At 35.7% G+C, this 15,897-nt stretch overlaps 1 protein-coding gene across 4 annotated transcripts in view; it reads left to right on the forward strand.

The window, feature by feature from the left end:
• The window catches only part of Atg10 (Autophagy-related 10), a 656,137-nt gene that overhangs the window by 447,817 nt on the left and 192,423 nt on the right, over positions 1-15,897 (forward strand). For all 4 annotated transcript variants that reach the window (XR_011329775.1, XR_011329776.1, XM_069813034.1 and 1 more), the window contains one exon: positions 2,952-2,998. The gene's annotated coding sequence lies outside the window, so the exon portion shown is untranslated. The remainder of the gene's footprint in view (positions 1-2,951; positions 2,999-15,897) is intronic.

Below are 15,897 nucleotides of genomic sequence, written 5' to 3' on the forward strand. Positions count from 1 at the left end.
TAAACGACCATGTCTTCTTCAGTCGGGAACTGTTCTATTACACGATAACGTTCTCTGTCACGTGACCGCAACGGAAATCCCCCTTCATCCATCGAATTCACCAGACCTGTGTGCAATGAAATGTTACAAGGCGTTCGCTTTCAAAGAAGGGAAGAAATGGGCTTGGGCATCGTCAGTGGTGGGACATTTTTAATAACATTGGACAAAATAATTGTTCAAATGAAGCTTTGTTTCTTATTAATTGTACTGTAGTAATCACTATACTGTATTATACGTATGTTTATGTAATGCACAGTTAGTGATATACATAATGCATTAAGTATGAGTTCGTAAACATGCCAGTGATGTGACAAAATCTGGAACATGGAAACATAAAACATGCGTGTATTTTATTATTCTCTTAAACTAAACATAACGGTAAACTACATTAATATGGTATGAAACATTATTTCTTCTTCTGCCTCTACTGAATAATTATTGACTTTTTAAAAATATACAGGATTTCGAATTAGTTCTACCAAAAGTGTCAGTGGTATGATTTTGCTGCTTTTTTCACGTTATGATTACCAACGTTACGAATAAATTCTTGAAAATCCATTTGCAGTTAATGAATTCATACCATCACAAATGAAGGGCACACGGGAAAAACGATCAAGGTCCATCAAAAATCGAAATTGAGTTAATAATGCCATCTTATAGTGGAAAGGAAGTACTATCATGTGGTCTACCTAGTAATAAGAAATAATCGTTCTTGACATTCCACTATGTCAATTTCTATTAAACACACACATAACAAAGTATTAAGTGCTTAAACTTTAAAATTCGTTTTTCTCGAAACTTTCTAAAATGGACCTTGATCGTTATTCCCGTGTACCCTTCAAATATTAGTCTATATTCTTCAAGTTAACTTAAATTTGATTTGATTTGATTAAGGATTTTCAAGTTATATGTAAAAATTCTGGACAATTCCTTATTATAAGCTCAAATCCTGTAACAAGACTATTGCAAGAAGATGGGACAGAGGAAGATCGCCGTCTTCCCCGGTTTGCCACTGCGTCTTTGATATGTAGACAATTACATTTAAATTCTGTAATGTTAAAAATCTCCCTCAACCTACTCAGCCTGTAGCCATGATCGTTTGCCATTAATTTTCGAACGCGCTGGTATTTCAGCTCGATAAAGTTAATTTATTTATACAAATTTACAGCCAATATCTTTAACAACGTAGTCCCCTTATTTGTGAGGTTTCTTATCCTAGGCACATGAAAGAGAAGTGTTGTCTATTTTGAGTTGAAATTCTGCTTTCAAACTGTACACTCTGTCGGCTATTTTTAGCTTCATTTGCTCACTTCAGTTTACGTTAATATCATAGACTACTCTATATTTGGTCTCTTTATATTCGCTGTTGAAAGATATGGCATAGGTAATGCCAAGATTAGCTGTGTGACGTCACTGACATTCCTCCTGTAATAGACGTTTTTGCACGGCTAAAAGTGTGCACACCTACTCACCTTTGGTCGTTTTTCTGTGTAGTCAATCATGTGACGAATAAAAACGTAAATAAACACCATATCCATTCCTTTATGGAACGAGTTGAGATATTTTAACCTCTTTTTGTTTACCTGTGATGAAGACTTTTAGTTTCGTAAACTGTTGAAATTTCATTTCCCTACGTTTCGAAACTACGTTATTTACAGGTTACATTTACAGAATAATAATGATCAAAATCTAGAAGATCTCAAACTGTGGTCTACAGACCAATGGTGGGTCCGTTATACTTGGCTCTAAAAACAACTGAAAAAAATAAATCACACGAAAGTGCTGTTTACAAAACTTTAACGTACTTAACATGATATAATCATAGTACCAGTATAAAATACGTGCAATCGAGAACAATGGATGGATCTAAATTTAAAACTAACTTGAAAAGCCTTTTCAGTTAAGTAAAGTACCGATAAGAGTAATAATAATAATAATAATAATAATAATAATAATAATATAATCAAATGAATAGCTTACAGAATACAGAGTAGCCTGTACTTACAGTATAACAGTGGCTGTCAGGATTCACTTTTGAGCCGATGTATACTGTGACACGTCTCGTCGTTCTAGATTCGTCTTGGGATGCCGTTTCCTCTTTGTGCTCGTCTTCATTTTTGCGTGAACTCGAAGTCTGAATTTTGAGACATTTAGAAAGTTCACAAATTTTCATAACTACTTTTTGAAAGCAAGGGTCCAGGTAACTCCGGGTCATTTTTTCGCATTTATTTAGTCGATCTCGTCGCTCTTATTCGATCGACACCTCAAACGTCCGGATCGGTTGAGATCCCACGGGGTTATACGCATAAAATGGCACCATGAACGCATTTTTCGAAACATCTTTTGCACCACCCATCTCGTCTGGTCTGAGGGTCCGACCGATTTCGTGCGAATGTTTACGGTTGCGGGACTCCTTTGTCTGCACGGCGGTATACTTTTCATTTCGTTATGTTTGTTCCAAAGATATAAGCGATTACAATGTAGCCCTTACTTGGACATCGTTACCTAGCGGTTGACAGTCGTGGTTCTGGATCAAAATAATCTGTGAATTGTGTCATTATTTTAGCCGTAATGATTGCTTTGGTAGAAATTTAGTAATTTGTACATTGTTAAAATGCATGTCACAAACTTAAGTAGAAACTACTTACTTCAAGTATATGCATGTACCTTCCATCCAGTCACTTGACTTTTATTATGTATTTACATGAGGAAGAGATTTATTTGTGATAACATAATATGTCTCTGTTAGTTATATATTTTATTTATTTATTTACTTACTTATTTATTCGTCTACTTATCTAATTATCTAAACTTCTTAACTACTTACCTACTCAGTAAGCAATTAATTTATTCACTTAGTTAAATAAGTACTCAGTTACTCATTCACTCATTTATTTACTTATTTTTTTCAGGTGCTAGAAGTTAGAAGCTAGACATTACAACTGGAGTGATAACAGGGGTGAGTGACTTTCCATTCAACTAATAGTATTTACACAAGTTGGTTTTCTTTCAGAATACTACAGCATGTAAAAATGCCTCATAACGTTTTTCGTAGCGGGTTTGTAAAACTGGAAATAATCTCTCCTTAAGATCTTTATTTGCTTTATACAATCTTATTATAAAGGCACGATAACACTGTGGGTTCATATAGACTACATCGTTTTATCATGTTTCTAATTTCATCAGTATTGTTAATGATTCGTGAAATGATGTTCCGTTACAAAAATTGTTTTTGGGTAAAACTGAAATTTACCACAATATGGAATCTGAAGTGAATTATTGGTTTATGGCGAAAGTGCTGTATTACAAAGCTGTTAAAATTATGAACTGACTAATCAGTCGTGAAAAAAAAATAAAGTGAAATTTGAGCTGGAAATGTTATGCCTCTTGTTTTGATAATGAAATAAAGCTTCCAAAATAAATTAAATAGGATATAACAGTAGGCTTATATTATGAAACAAGTTTATAATCTTATAGGCCTACTTTATTGCATGAATCACTAGACTGACAGATTGATTCATTTATTTATTTGATTGTTTATTTATTATTTATTTACGTATTCATTTATTGTTATTATTTGTTTTTGTTGTCAGCAACAGAGGAATTAAATGGAAAACACAGTCTGTTTCATTACTTTTAGTAACATGTACGTTTAAAAGCTTGTAGAATAGCACAGCGGAATCACGAAATCTATTTTATAGTCACAATACTTTCAGTTTATGTTCCATAGCTTATATTCAGAAGATAGAATATGTTGTATGGTGCTTGGAATGACCCCGTATAACCTTGATCTGAAATTCTTTCCGAAATAGATTACAATACATAAAAATCTATATATGAAGTGCTGTAATCCCCATCGTGTTACGTGCATTAGGGTGAGTTTGAAGTAAAGATTCGGAACGGTAACAGTGCTGCCAAGGTTAAGGAAACGACCTCTTGTGTTTTGGTTGTAATTAGTTAATAAGAGGAGAGAAATTGATTGCTGAACCTAGCTGCAAGAGACGCTTGTAAAGAGCGCCTTGCCGAAAAGAGATGGGCCTGAAGCGACGCCAGGAAACATAAGTTACCAGCTAGTTGCGAGGTGCGAATGAAAGGAGCCATTGACACGTGACGTCACAAGCAACGGTGGTTTCACAAAGTGAATGATGGTGGCTAAGTGAAGACGCCTTGCGCCTTTATTTATAGAGCTTAAATTAGAGCTTTTGTGGAAACGATTTGCTAGAGTCACGCTACAGCAGGCTTAACCCGCGCCACTCATTCAGTTAACGTCTCTTCCAAACTATAACTTCTTCTGACCAAATTGGCTCTTTTATTATACAGGGACATCATTTTATTTTTACTTCAATTTTTATTGTACCTTAGTTTTTTAATATACTTCACTCCCACCCCTTCTACTAATGAAGTTCAACCGCCCTCTACATAGATTCAAGACTGCATATACAGTCATAGTAGCCTTACGGTCATAGTAAACAGTACGTTCCAAAAATATGTTCGCGTTTTCTAGTGACGCAAGAGTTTTCAATATTGCATCATTTTCGCACAGGTACTGTCGTCCATTTGCCTACGTCGCATTCCGGTTTTCCCCACCAGCTTCTATTCGCCTCTCTGTAAAGGCTAGTAGCTGGGTTGTCTTAGCTCTTTTCTGAGAACATTAATTTCTGTTAAGAATTGGACGTCTACGTCATATTATACCCATACAACTGTTTAAAATAACTTAAATAAAAGGGCCTCGTTAAGAAATTAACTGTCACGTGATTTCCCCCCTTTCTACGACCCTGCGACAAAACCACTTGGACGGACAGCAGATAGCATGTCTTACTAATTTTATCTTTTCGGATCGAGCAGAAGTGAAGATTGAATTTACAGTATGTAAGGTACTCTGAGAGTAGATATAGAATTATTTCAACATGAGTTACTAGTACGAAGGACGAAACTGACAATTGGAATTACACACATTAGCACTGAAGCCTATATCGAAATGAACGGCCACCATTTTGAAAATGTGTTTAAATATCCACATTATGATTATTTTTCAATTTAACTTCATTCTCTATAGTGTACGCTAATGTGTTGTAGACAGTATAATATACACTGCATAATGAATACGTCCGCATGGACAGCTCAGTTCGTGAGTAAAAACACTTATTGTTAATACTGTACTGTATTTTGATTAAACAAAAACCTAATGAAAATTATCAAACTCAAAAGCGTGATATTTCCTAGTTTACGTAAATGGATGAACTACTTTTGTTCCCTCCTATACCTAGTAAAGTGATTTGTTTGTATATTACGCCAGTATCATCGAACTCCAGTCGTGGAAGGGGGTATCAACCGTTGATCCAAAGGTATAGCCAGATTAATATTGTAAATGTTAGTAAAAATAAAATGATGTCCCTGTATAATCTATTGCCTTCGCAATCAGTGATATTCAGCTTATTTCAATAGAGTACAATTACTTTATTTATAAATCCAGAAGGATGATGAAAATTACGATGGCATTGGAAATTAAGATGGAGATGATAATGATGATCAACAGATACTTCTTAAAAGTGAAGTGCAGTAACAATTTATTTACAGAAATTTTAATATGCGATACTTTCAACAGGATTTACGTTATCTTAAAACCGATCGTCGCTGGCTTTGTCACAAAAAAATTATACAGTTTAGAGTGATCGTGCGACCACTTTGCATTTGAAATTGCACCCAAGAGAGCGGCTTTCAAAATGGCGGAGTGTTACAATTGTGTGTGTAATTGGTTGATTCATTGGTTTTGTAATAAATGGGAATATCTATTATTCACATAAAATGCAGTATTATACCAATAGGTCCACACCTGTGGAGTAACGGTTAGTGCGTCTGGCCGCGAAACCAGGTGACCCGGGTTCGATTCCCGGTCTGATCAAGTTACCTGATTGAAGTTTTTTCGGGGTTTTCCCTCAACTCAATATGAGCAAATTCTTGGCAACTATCGGTGCTGGACCCCGGACTCATTTCACCGCCATTATCACTTTCATTTTATTCAGAAGCTAAATAACCTAAGATGTTGATAAAGCGTCATAAAATAACCTACTAAAAATATACATATACCAATAGGCTTATTAAGATGGTTGCAAACTTTTGACTCATCTTGTAGCTCATGATAGAGAAGATAATATCGACGATGGACAAAGTAGTGGTAGTAGTAATAATAATAATAATAATAATAATAATAATAATAATAATAATAATTCATAGTTTTCTGCCCAAAGATAGGTCTTTCACTGCAAACCCAGCATTCCCCAATCATTTATATTTTCTGCCTTCCTCTTAGTCCCCGCATATGATCCATATATTTTAATATCTGTCATCTGATATCTTCCTATGCCCCGAACTTTTCTTCCGTTCACCAATCCTTCTAGTGTATCCTTCAGTAGACAGTTTCACCTTAGCCAGTGACCCAAGCAATTTCTTTTTCTCGTCCTGATCAGTTTCAGCATCATTCTTTCTTCACACATTTTCCAACACAGCTTCATTTCTTATCCTGTCTGTTCACTTCACACGCTCCATTCTTCTCCATATCCATATTTCAAATGCTCCTAGTCGCTTCTCTTCACTTCGTCGAAATGTCCATGTTTCTGCCCCAAACAATGCCACACTCCACACAAAGCGTTTCACTACTCTCTTCCTTAGTTATTTTTCAAGAAGTCCGCAGAAGATGCTCCTTTTTCTATTAAAAGCTTCCTTGATCATTGCTATCCTCTTTTTGACTTCCTGGCAGCAGTTAATAATAATAATAATAATAATAATAATAATAATAATAATAATAATAATAATAATAATCGTTATGGTGTTGTGACTGATTATTTAAGTTATGATAGCGAGAAAGGTTGTGAAATGAAACAAATAGGTAATAGGGGACTGAAGTGTACAAAATTCGGTATAAGAGAGAAAGAGAGTGTAACCTCCTCCTCTCGTATAACCTAAGCCACGACGGCAATGATGTTAAAGCCAATGACGATGTAGATAAAAAAAGATGAAGATTATGATGAATGTATTAAAGTAGATGATAAACGAAATAATGTTGAAGGCAATACCTTTGATGAAGATAATTGTATTTATGATAGAGAAATAGCCTAACAATGATGATGAAAATAGTGTTGATAGGAAACACGGCGTTGACGACGAAGATAACAAAGATGGTGGAAGAGGAAATGACAATGATGAAGATTATGACGATGTTGTTAGAAATGCGATTTTGACGATGTTGAAGACATCCAGAAAATGGGACGTTGACGATAATGGAATCAATGACACGATGACAGTGATGTTAAAGATAATAACAATGATAACGAAGGAAATGATGAAGATGATGAGAATGAGAATGACAATGACAGAGAAGACGACGATGGCAATGAAGACAGTGATAGAAATAGTAACTCTTGGAACAGAGGATGTAATGCTGCTGACAGCTTTGAAGAAAGAGGTGTTGATAAAGACTATTGAGAACAGAATAATGCAAACTGTGGAAAAGGACAAAAATGGCATGACAATGACGATGATTTTATCATAACGGAAATAACAGATGGAGAAAAACACCTGAAGAACGAGAGCGACAATGATGATCAGTATTGTGGTTGTAGATAGAGAGAGTAAAGAAGATTAACCCAAGTTTAGAATGTATATAGAAAACGAAAATAAACGAATTCTGAGAAACAAAACATGTCTAGAGTAACGGACTCTTGATAAGTTGTGTTAAATTCCTGATTAAGGACTGGAAGCGAATTACATCGTCATTTTGAAAGAGGCATAAAACGCTAGGACATGCACACGCGCTATTTGCGTTGACTGAATTTCAGTTAATTTCTCCCTGTGCTCAAACGTGTCTTGAATGGTTACTTGTTCATCTCAAGTGCCACGTGGCGGGACTTCCTCTGCTGACTTAGAACTTCTCGGAGTGATAATTAGAGGGCAGTAGTGAAAACTATTTGGCACACAATTTGTCATTATGCACTTTGCTATAAGCATCAAAAAGGTATACTTGGAATAATACGTCAGCGGATTATTATTTTCCAATTACAAGTCCAGCTAATGAGTCTCTTGAGTTCATCCGACAATTCATTTGCTGCAGAGGTTAGTGACCGCTAATGAGGTGAAATGACTGCTGAAGATTTTGTGGTACATGCGACTAACCCACCTCTAAGTGCCTCGTAACAACTTTGAGATCTTAAGTATCTGTAGCGAGTCTCCAATTTGTTAGACTGGCTTACTGAAAATAAATGAACTGCAATATCGATAAGTAGTGCTGGATAAAATACTCACCGTGCTTCAGCTGCTGCCTGCCTCTGCAAACTTCGTGGGTTTCGCTTATCTTCTAGGATTGAGAAACTTTCTACCACTCTCCAAAGATAGTAAATAGAATACTTCTTCTTCGTTTTCTTCTCCCAATCCCTGATGCTGTTAGGCGTCGGATTCACCAAATAGAATACAATAGGACAAAAACGATTACCCTTTGCTTTTCAAGTAATATTCGTTCTGCGTTGATACAATGCTAAAGACGATATGGGACATTTAAACATACTTTTCTGTACAGTTTCTGATTTGAATATTTTCTCAAGAGCATTTTGAATGTCTGCTTTCAAGTTCTTAATCGTTGTTGAAATGGATAGTGCCCACATATGTCCACAATCTCATACTGCTGTCACAAAAATTACTCATTACGTGTTATGTTTTTCGCAACACTTGAGTTCTTATATCAGATTTCCAATAAAGCCCAAACAACTGAGGCTGTATGTAGCTCCGAAACGTTGGTAGGCCTACTAGGACACGGTGGAATACTCAGAAGTGTATTTCTGAGATGTATGAATGTAAAGTAACATTGCATATTAATATAAAGCTTAATATTTTGTGATAAACATAATCACGAGTAGCACAATAAGTAATACACATTTTGTAAAGGTTATAATGTAGGCCTACTGAATGCTAGTGCATGGAATTGTAATGAATTGTAATGTAAATTCAGAATAAATGTAATTTGGATGTCTATCTTTAGTGCAGTACATAAAAATCGTAGCGCCGTTGAAAACGCTGATTCTATGTTCTTCAACCATGGGCCTAACGTCATGAGCAAGCAGATGGTGCGTTGCTCCACAAGGTCATCTGTGATGATGGTTGATCTCCCACTGCGCTCCTCGTCATGCACATTTTGGCGTCCTGTCTACAGCAGCAACGCACCATCTGCTTGCCCATAGACCTGACACAGCTGACGATCAATTTCAATCGGCGCTATGCCCTATGCATTCTAAAACTTTATCACTGACCGCACTTCACACTCGGCGGGAGCTGGAATAGGAACGTACATCATCAGCCAATGCAACGAAGCTACTGAGAGCACTCGGGAAGTTCCGCTAGTGCATGCGTCATGCCAGGACATTACTCTATCACGTACACGCAGTCGCTTCGCGCAACTTATGGTTTGCTAGCTGTGGGACGAGTGGGAAAGTTACTTTAGGGACGCGCCTCGTACTCTCGATTGGTGTCGTTACGAAACCCAAAGCAGTGCTATTAAGAAGGGCACAATCATTTATAATTTATGGAATATGAGTGTTCTCTGCGAAAAACTATTGGACACTGCAGTTATCAGGATTTCGGAACTATTTGTACTATTCAGACCTCCACACTTTCGATATTTCAGAATAGTGTACCACTTTGTTGTCAAAATATAGCGAGTCGCTGACTTTCCTGCATTCATATCGATGGTCGCCAATTCTAACAGCTTTTGTGGTATTGTAGGCCTATATATAGTACTTTTAAATGTAGAAGTAGTGCATGAATGTAAAACACTTCTCGAGGTTTATTCTGTTAATGTGCAAATGTCTTATTGTGGGACTAAGAGGCCGGAGTTTGACGTGTGTTCTTCTTTTGTTAAGCAGGCGTTATTTATGTTTTAAAATTGTCTTATGGTCCTCACATTAAAGGAATGCAGAATTTATAGACCACTAATTATTGTGTTTGCTTTTCTGAACTTCAGATATCTTAATAGTTTGAGTGCATATTTATTTAGTTTCGTTTCATATTTAAGTTCTTTTTCACGTATAGGTCAATAATGGAGTAATATTTTGTATTTAGTCAAGTCTTGTATTTAATCTCATTACCTATTTTATAGATGGAAATATATTATTCATGAGAAGAGTATGGAAAATTGGGAATTTAAAATACATGGGCTGGCTTAATGTTTACTGAAACATATTTTTTTAGACTCTCATTTATACTGTATAAGATAAACATTTGCCTAAACATACTACATCTATAAATAAAAGATCTGAAACAAGCATGAGAGTACTTACGTAGATCAGTAGTTCATATATATTTCAATAACAGCAGGAAACCTAACGCACTGAAAGGAAACGGACAGACCAGATAGCCAAGGTTATGTGACAGGAAGCGGGAAATACCTAAAGTTAAAAAGAAACCGCATAACCGCGGTTTTTGCGGCGAATCAATGTCGTTCGTGCAGGTGTGACAACATTTCTGTCCAAAATAAACTGACATCGGTTACAGAAAACTCATATTCTTAATACATTTTGCGAGTCAATATTTGATGATTTTGTAGGTTATTTGTAGTCTTTTGTGTCCTGATCTTCGATATACTTCTCGTCATAAAATTTTACTCTGAAGAAGAACGGACTTCACACTTAAATAAATGGTACCATTGAAGTGAAACCATTTCTCATTACGATTTCTCGTAATAAATGCTTAATCTGTTTTATGTAAATGTGTGTCAGATTAGTTGCAGTCAGAAATATTTATAAAATATAAATCATTATTTTTCTTTGCGCAAAAATTACCGTAAATTTGGATGAAGATGATTGAGCGCAGAAACTCTTGGCCTAGAAGAGAAAAATGGTCCGTTTTATAGTGTTGCTCAGTTCACATATCCAAGAATCCAGGTCGCCCGTTTTGTATGTCCATTTCCTGGCTGCTCGCTCCCTGAATAACGAGATCGGTACGAAGTTCCTAGCTCTGGTGATGAGAGAGATCACTGCATTCTGTGAAAAGTATGGAAGTATGATGTACGGAATGTCTGTGATACAGATTTCCTTTCAAAATGGAGTTCTCTCCTGTTTCTTATTTTTTCTTATTTTCCGTATAATTTCCTTATCATTTCTGTTTAGTTTTGTAGTAGTCCTATAACATGATTGCAGATAAGGCATTCTCTTAGAATATTATTTTAGTTAAAAATTCGGGCAAGGACGTAGAAAAGCACGTCTTCAGTAGATGTTACATTAAAATTCTCATAGCTAAGTATGAAAGAATGCTTGTACATGACGCATGGGAGCAGTGAATGAATCATTCCGACATCATGGGCTAGGTTATCGTCGTGCTCAGAATTGCATTATGTCACTGAATAAACTTAAATGTTGTAGCCAGATCCAAGGCAAATTTGAAGAATAACAAGTATTACATACTGACAAAGCGTTCTCTTTCAATGCATGTAACCTGAATCAAATATAAGTCGAACCAATTGGACAGAGATGCAGGAGATTACGTTTTGGTTACTTCGCATCGCCACCATCGAAACCCAAATCCCTCTTCAACATCGCACTGTCATCCAGAGGAAGAAGTCCAGTACAAAAGTAGAAGACTCGTTTACACACAAATTTGATAGTGCCGCAGCATGGGATGAGGTGTCAGTCTCAAGCTTGTCATGTTGGAGTCTCGATAGACTGGGACTTGGGAACACGATTATCTTAGCCAGTAGACTTCTTCTTGTACAGTTGCTTCTTTGCGGAGATAGCCTGTCATCTCATCGTTTCCGAATAGTCTCTGTAGCTTAGAAACAAAGAATTACATTTCCAATCAATTTCCATTTCCAATTTGATAACTCAATCCCAAGGGAACAAATGGAACTCTCTGCATCAAAATCCACAGTTAATTCCCGATTTACCACGAAAATCGTCTGTAGCTGCATTTATATTGGCAACAGGCCATGATTGTTTGGCCAAACACCTGCATAGAATTGGAATATATCAGTCCCCTAACTGTCCATTGTGCAACTCAAACCAAGAAATGGATTCGGAACACCTCAAAATCTGTGCTTCAGTGGCTGGTCATGATAATATCTTTGAAAAATATTGGAGTGCAAGAGGTCAAATGACTTTATTGTCACACGTCTGGCATTAGAAAACAACAACATTTCCAATCATCCTGTTGTCTCCGGGTAATGTTTGTAAATTAAAAGAAACGTTTAACAAGTAGTTAAAATTACAATCATGTCATCGTCTCTGAATAACCACAGCATTGTAAATAAAGACTTACAGTTAAAGGCTGGTTCACAATAAACCGGGAACGAGAACCAGAATGAAAACGAGAAGCAGAGGACGTGAATATGAAAATTTTTGATTCACAATAAACCGAGAACGTAGCGACTATGCATATCGATATGTATGTCAATATCGATATGTAAAGTCGATATTACGCATTCTGTTGTTATTTGTGTATAATTGACCAATGGCGTTCTCTCATGAGTACAAGGCAGCCAACATAAACACAGATTAACCAACTTCGAAATTTCAACTGAAACATTTCATTAGGTACGGTACTATAAATATGCCCATGCATCTTTATTATCACAACCTATTTTAAGTCTACCATAACGTAAAATAATTAGAGAAGAAACATTTGTAATAGAACAAAAATGAACACAACAATAGTTATTGAATTGAAACGTGAATATGTAGTGCGTAATACAACCAATACAGTAATAAAATATGATTCGCTTCCGATCGGTGTTCAAAGATGCAGCTATTGAAAGCCACGTATTCTCCTTCATTTTCTCATCTTTATACGAGGCGCGCCGCTTATCGTAAACGCGAGGATTTTCCTCAACACTCAATATTAGAATCTCATCAAATAAAACTTGCTCCATGATGCACAGCACAGAACAAAATAATGCAAAGGTTATGTCACGGTCTTCTTGCTACAAAATATACGACGACAAAATAGCTTTTAGATGGCAATAGAATGAATCTAGTGGGCTGTGATCGGAAACGTGAACGCCAAAGTTGAAACTTGGCCAACTTTCCGTTCCCGATCCCCAGCTCCTGCAAGCTTTTCGTTAATTGTGAATACTCACATTTGAATGTATACATTTTAACAATTTTACCGTTTTAGTTTTCGTTTTCGTTTTCGTTTTCGTTCCGATTCTCGTTTCCGGTTTATTGTGAACCAGCCTTAAGATAATCTCATCGTCACTAGTTAAAATGAAGAACTGCAATCATTTCCAGGCGTTATGCCGTATGTCCTTTCTAAACAAGCGATCTATGATTCCATTCTACATGTCTGGATTTGTCCCTTATCGTGTAAGCTTATTGTCCTGTAACGTCTCTGCTATGGTCCTGCATTGTGTTGATTACATGGTTAGGGAAGTCCACCATGTGAAAGAGTATAGTGTCGATACATCTTCTGCAATAGTAGTCACTGTATATGTTTTATCACATGCTTTCACCTTCGTGCTTCCTGCATTTGCCAGGACTTTTGATGACTATGTTCGAAATTCAAATAATTGGTCATTTATCCAATGTAACACATCTTATTCGATTATCCTACTGCGTTAATATTCTGAGTGTTATACTGTGTATTAATTCCTTGTTGATAATGGCATATTGTGGAAAATTTTGAACAATGAGAAAAGAAAAGAAAATAAAAGAAAAGGAAAGCAAAGAAAAGAAAGGAGAAGAAAAGAAAAGAAAAGAAATGAAAGTGTTATTAGTTGAGCCATATTAGATCACATCAGACAAATGTTCCCTCATTATGTGATCGTGCACTTTGGATTGATAGCATCTTTAATCTTTGTTGATCCAGTACAACTGTCTACCATTAGTTTACGTGTCTTAGGTTTCAGAATATGTAACATTTCAGGTAATGTATTATGCCACTTTTCGCAAGTTGCCATATGTGACATGTGGAATTTTCATAACTGAAAGCAATGCAAAATGAATACAACAGTTTCTGTACGTGAGACTCATAAAAAGAAATTCGCCAACATGAGTGCCCTGCTCACGTAAGGTGAATACTTGGGAAAGGATTCATCGCATTTCTCCACAAACTGACGTCAGACCGTTCGAATAAAAGCACAGTCATATGAACTCCGTGTTGAAAGCGGGATCTCTCTTCAGAGTTTGCAGCACTGACTTCGATGTTTATTAAACTGCAGTTGTGAAATGATTACTAACCGAAAAAAAGGCATAGGATCTGAAAGATGAAACTTGAGTTCTAAAATTTCGTGGTATTCCCTCAAAATTTTAAGAACGTCCTACGACATCTGAAATCAGAAAGATGCTGTTCAGAAACGATAACATTTTTGTAATAAAATTGTAATTTTTTATTTAAAGTTAATTTTAAACAACTGAGGCTAGAGGCAATTCAGAAATGATCAGATGTTCGTAATTTATTAATCATTCTTTTTAACTATAGAACTATACAGAAATTATGAGATGATAGTAATATTGCAATTCTTATTTAACGCCCTTTTAAACAACAAATACTAATTAAATTCGATGAGATAATTATGCTGAAACTGATCAATAAGAGAAAAAAAAAATGGGCTGGATCACTGGCTGAGAAGAAACTGCCTACTGCTCTTAGTCTCCATGTACGATCCATATATCTAAATATTGTCTATCGTCTGATATCTTCTTCTTCCCCGAACTCCTCTCCCGTTCACCATTCCTTCCAGTGCATTCTTCAGCAGAAAGAAATAATTTTTATTTTATGTAGTTAGTTGATACTTACGACTTTAAGGTGTGTATTTTTAGGTAGACTTCAGTGATGACTGAAGTTTGTGTGTTTGTTGTGGTGTTCCTTGTATAGAAGGCGTTGTGATATATTAATAAGTTGGTCTCACCTTTTGCCTTGTGTAAATAAAAAAAAAGCAGTGCCTTCCGTTCAATTTCAATAGTTTGTACATATTCCGCAAGTTAAATCAAGGAATTCTGAATAAATTTTGTCGAGAAAACGTGTCTTCAGCTAAAGTAAAGAATGATGATCTGAAGAATATTAGAGAAATTAGCAAAATGCTTTAAGGTTGCAATAGTGACGTGAACGTTAATCCTAACTTGTTACCAGATTATGAGTTTTGTCCGCTCACTTCATGTAATGTATAAATACTTTTTCTATGTAGAAATTCGTTTTTACTTACAGGAAAAACAAGTTGGATCCTGAAAACATGGAAAAGTGTATTCTGTCACAAAGTTTCTTAGAAAACGAATTGTCTGTATGAAATTGGTTTTAATTAAATTAGCAATAGTAAATAAGGAAATAAGTAAGATTAAAGTCACTGAGTTTTTCTTTATACCAAAAATAACTTAAATATTTCCTATTGTATGACTTGTCTTTTGTTTTTCGTGGGCTCTTATACCGTGATAAGTTTGCTGGCACTTCAGCTTTTAGTGCGTAGGACCTATAGCCTATACTTTAAGTGCATATTTCGGCATTTTAAGTGCATATTTTAGAATTTTAGTTCATATAATTCTCAGCACTAATGACTAACATATTGCAATGGGAAGCTCTTTGTGATAACCTAATCTTCTTAGGGCCGATTGTATAAAACATTTAATCTTAGATCAGAGGTTAAATTGATCCTTGTTCTAGCTGAACTTGGAATTTTGTGTTGTATAAAGTCTAATCTGAGATGAATTTGTCTCAAACTAAAGTCAACTTTGACTGAAGAAATTTCTCCGATTAAGTTAGATGATCCAAGTTCAGTTATTTCTTTTCTGTTTGAAATATACGAGTGGCAGACTATGCAAATAGAATAACCATTGTTATTAATCTTAATACATATGGTAGGTACACTTGTATATATTTTTTCCAATTTCTTGC

This window comes from Periplaneta americana, chromosome 16, assembly GCF_040183065.1.
Source record: "Periplaneta americana isolate PAMFEO1 chromosome 16, P.americana_PAMFEO1_priV1, whole genome shotgun sequence".
Lineage (NCBI taxonomy): Eukaryota > Metazoa > Arthropoda > Insecta > Blattodea > Blattidae > Periplaneta > Periplaneta americana.